General features: G+C 38.8%; 2 protein-coding genes across 2 annotated transcripts in view; one reads left to right on the plus strand and one right to left on the minus strand.

Annotated features, from left to right (window-relative positions):
• SAE1 (SUMO1 activating enzyme subunit 1) overlaps window positions 1-874 on the minus strand; it is a 39,443-nt gene extending 38,569 nt beyond the window's left edge. The window contains exon 1 of the mRNA XM_072431136.1: window positions 595-874. The gene's annotated coding sequence lies outside the window, so the exon portion shown is untranslated. The remainder of the gene's footprint in view (window positions 1-594) is intronic.
• Window positions 1-4,802, plus strand: part of ZC3H4 (zinc finger CCCH-type containing 4) — a gene marked incomplete in the record, with an annotated part of 21,767 nt that overhangs the window by 1,825 nt on the left and 15,140 nt on the right.

Genomic DNA, 4,802 nt, shown 5'->3' on the forward strand with positions numbered 1-4,802 from the left:
AACTTTTTTTTATATAGGGTGGACAGTAAATGATAGGATTTATTTTATGGCGTTTGTGTTATATTACATTTTATAACTAAATTTATTTCAATGTATTCTTTTTTTCTTTTCAGATAGTTCAGATAATGGCAAATCATTTAAATACTGATGCACTAAAATGGGTGTTAAAAGAGTATATGGAAATCTTATCATTTACTGTTCACCCTGTATATCTGTAGCGATAATATTTTTGTATATTGGGCAAAGTTTTGTCATTTTCTGGTGATGTTTGTAAATATTTGTATCTGGTGTTGTAATCTAAGATTTATAAGAACGTGGGGCCCAGAGCTGCCCATAGGACAGAGAGGCTGGGGTCCGAAATATTTCTTAGCATGGAGGAGGCTCTATAAGGAGAGGAGCCCCCCCCCGACCTTTCCATATCACAGAACCCGGGGGTATTCCACAAGTCTCCTAATTATAGAACCTCCACCATAAGCCAATGTGACAATGTTTTCTGTAGCTCTGTGGGATGTACAAAGCAGTTTATGATGTAATATCGCTGTAATCCTGATACTGATATGGTGATTCACAAGTTTTCCCACCCTCATAACTTACCCAATGCAAAAGAAAAACTTTTCTTTATAACCGTTCCTAGGATTCTATTCTCCCTTGTGATTAGGTCTCATCTTCCAGCATTGCTCTCTTCAATAGAAAGGCTCACAGATCTGATTTCAATCAGTTTAATTGGCTTTAGAGAATTGGTGTCTTTTTTGGAGATGTTCCTTGGGATATGTGGAAATTAATTCCTGGTTTATAAATAATATATTGTATGTCACCGGTGAGAAATGCCGCTGTGATTCTTTATAAAAAGTGGGGAAAGCGGCAGCTGTGGGTTTGTTTTATATACAATGCAGAACATTGAATTGCAACACTTTCCTGTTTTGTATAGTCAGCAGGCTGTTGTTGTGAAACTTATGTATAGGAGCTGATTAGGCAGTGCTCAAATTTTTTTAAGCCGGGTAGAACAAAAAAAGTAGGCCCTGGATTGTGAACTAACTCTTTTCAGTAACCACCCAGTTATTTTTGGGTAGTTACTGAAAAGTGTCGGGTGGTGCGCCCACTAAAAGGAGCTAAAGAGAGAAGACACTTAGGGACCATTTTAGACCCGCCTTGTTTTGCCATAGAGACTCCGATTCACTTGATTAGGAACCATTGTGGCAGAACCCAGCACGGTTATCAGAAAGAGATAACTTGCTTTTGGCTGCATGGTTGCTGTTGACAGAATTGCACTGCAGCCACAGCAGTGTGAAAACCATGAACCAAAGAAGCTTGTTCACACTGTTGTTATGTTTGCAAAAGTACTGCTTTGGTTAACTAATATTTTATTTGTCCCCTAATAATCTTTAAAAAACATGGAAGCGATTAAAAATTGGCACAGTAACTGCGAGCTTCCATGAAAAAGTTTAGGCAACAGTGTTCTCCCCAGCGCCTTTTAGCTGGGCGCACCACCCGGCACTATTCAGTAACCACCTGGCTGTTTTTGGGTGGTTACTGTAGAGTTGAGTACAATTCCTTCCCACTGGCCTAAAAAAAATGCTTTAACACTGGTTGTTAACTTTGTAACCTTTATGTTCTCTATTCTAAGTAGAGAACATTCTTTTTTAACAATTCCATAACTACATTTTACTAAATTGTTTACAAAGTTGCACTTTATTCCGTATCATGCAATTAATATAATTTCTGCAGACATTGAAGATAAATGCTTGCTGTTTGTGTGGCTCTGTGTATGATGATCGCAGTCATTACTATAATATAATAATAATATATTTTTGTTGTTTGTATTTCGCATGGACAAGCTTTAAAAACTGGAACTGATTTATTGTGCACATTTTGTTTTCAGTGTTGTCGACAGAGCTCCTGTCCGTTATTATTATTATAATTATTTATTATTAAACAGGATTTATATAGCGCCAACATATTATGCAGTGCTGTACATTAAATACATCCATGTTAGCAAGGGTTAAGCATGCTCTTGACTGACTTCCAAAATGGCAGTGTAAGGGGGAGGGTTCTGTTGTTCACGAATAATTATATCCCTGGTTTTCTTTACGCATGAGCGTCTGGTTTTATTCTCTGTGAGCACGGATTATTCTTACACCATACTAATGGATGCCAAATTCTTTCCTCCACCCTCCCTTTAGTTTAATACCAACGCTTGCTGAAGCCTCGCCCTTGCCAACTGACCTTTGAACCAGATTCTTGCTTCTCCTTTTCTTTAAACCCTCCTCCCCTTCTTTTATTTAGCAAACAAGAACTAAATACCTAAAATTCTGGGATCTGCGTCAGTCCCAATCACCCACCTTACTGTAACCTTTGGGTTTTTGAATGATTTCCAGTCTGGTTTAATCTCATTCCATTTCCTCATAGCAGGAAAAACAGGAGCGTAATAATTTATAACAGTGAGGATGTGAGTATTATTCCCCCCAAACTAAAATGTCCATGATAAGCACACATACGCAGGAAGGACACATCTCTTTATTTCTGTCTCTCATGCATGCCTACATTTTCAATGTCAGAGGTTTTCCTTTCGGTTACTGCAGATGGATGTAATATTTGTAACACATGCAGAAGGAAATATGAAAGCTAATTCTCCAACCCTGTCCTAAGTATATTATTATTATTATTATTATTAATAATAATAATAATAAACAGGGTTTATTTAGCGCCAACATATTACGCAGAAATATATACAGGATTACAGATAGATCAGTTTTTTTGTAAAGCACCTTAGTAATGTTTTATCTATCAGTGTTGTCCAGGTTTATATTGTTAATACCCCAATCCCTGACTTCCCGGTATGGGTGCTTAGCCCGGTCACTATATTGTAGTTGTGCCATTTTTATACCTTGGTTATATAATTGTTTACACAGTGTTATATCTCTAAAATATATATTGTTGCTTGATAATTTGTAGCTCCTAAGCTTTAACCCTCTGTGAGCTGGATGATGGAGCAGTTCATGCATCCTCCGAATGCAGCCTTTTCTTGACCTTGTGAAATAACTTTCTGGTTTACTATGATTATCAGTGTTCATCCAGCTGGGTGGGAAGAAGCTGAAGCCCCTGTATTCGGTCCAAACTCTTCAGTAACCACCTAAAAATAGCTGGGTGGTTACTGAAAAGTTCCGGGTGGTGCGCCTGGATAAAAGGGTCTAGGGAGAAAACTGATTACTACTCACAGTATATTCACATGATGGTCATTAAGAAGAATTCCTCTTAAATTGCTGGCCAGTGGGAAGAATTTCGCCCTTACCCTACCCTTACCAAAGCAAGACAAATCCTTGGTATCACTTAAACTGACCCGAGGAGTCCAAATTGCTCATGGCACAAGAAACCCCTAGCATGTTCAGGACGAACTTTAGTATCCATATGGGTGAGAAACGCCGCCCTAACAATAGAGGAACATTTTAAAGTTAGATATTCACCCATTGAGGAAACATTTCGTCATTATTGACCATTGCTGAAAAACTATGATGGCCGAAGCTGAGTCTTTTTGGCCAGATCCCACTAAGCATTTTTTTTTTCCATCAATATATCCTGTAACAGATTACATTTGCGGTATCTGTTATATTTCGACAGTATGTGACGTTAATGTGTGTGCGTGCAAACTGTTTTTTAAGTAAGCTTTTGTATAAAAAAGTCTGAGGAGCTGTTTTATGTCTTTGGGCCTGGCTGGCATAGCTGGCAGTTATTTGGCATTGGGTCGGTGTCCTGTTAATTGTAAGCAGAACAGCTAACACAATGGCCTGATTTATTACAGCTCTCCAATGCTGAGGAGGATACACTTTCATCAGTGAAGCTGAGTGATCCAGCAAACCTGGAATTCTTCAAAGTCATTTTCTATTTGCAAGCAAAGGTTTTAAATCCTGAACAATTCCAGGTTTGTTGGATCACCCAGCTTCACTGATGAAAGTGTTTACTTCTCCAGCTTTGGAGAGCTTTATAAAATCAGGCCCAATGTCTGGTTTACAGAGAGTGACATTCAGCTAGAATGAAGCCAAAGGTAAATCTAAACAGATACTGCAATAATGGGGAGACGTTCCGGGCTGAACCGACAGCTGTAACACTATCGTCCGGGTGGGTCTGCACCGCTGTGGGGTCTCAGTCATCCTGCTACATTCTCTGTAATGAATTAGGGCAAGATGAATTTAGGATTTCACCACCAAGCAGGACGGCAGCGTGTGAACATCCATCTAATCCTGAAATGTTAGCTTTGGTTTTTGCTGTGCTGTCCAGTGCTTGTGTGATCTGAAGTGACCTTCAAGTCTAGAATTATCTGATATGTTCCAGTTAATCATTAGTAAGCTGTTAGCCTGTGTATTTTGTGACCTTCCAGGAACTAGTAGGCCATAATAGAATCATCACTACCTTTGGTAAAACATTCTGACTGGCTATACCATATGTATTATATTGGTACCTACCAGTCCTGTGGTAGCTCCATGAGTATATTTCCTCTTTCACCTGGTGAACCTGCCATGTTATAGTTATGTTCAGTACTAAAATATTTGTCATGTATGTAAGAAAATATTCACATTGCATATTTATTTTTTGAATTAATATTTACCATTTGTAGCTGTTCTCCCCGGCCTCTTTTAGCCTGGCGCACCACCCGACACTTTTGGACATAGTGACAAGTACATGGAGTGTGTGGTAGATATGTAGCTATTTCTACCCAACACCTTCATGTAAACAGGCTTTAACCACCTAAGCGTTACACTGAGGTCTAGATTTCTGTACCAAAAGTGATCCACTGTTTTTCATGAAAT

This window comes from Pyxicephalus adspersus, chromosome Z (assembly GCF_032062135.1).
Source record: "Pyxicephalus adspersus chromosome Z, UCB_Pads_2.0, whole genome shotgun sequence".
NCBI classification, from domain to species: Eukaryota; Metazoa; Chordata; class Amphibia; order Anura; family Pyxicephalidae; genus Pyxicephalus; species Pyxicephalus adspersus.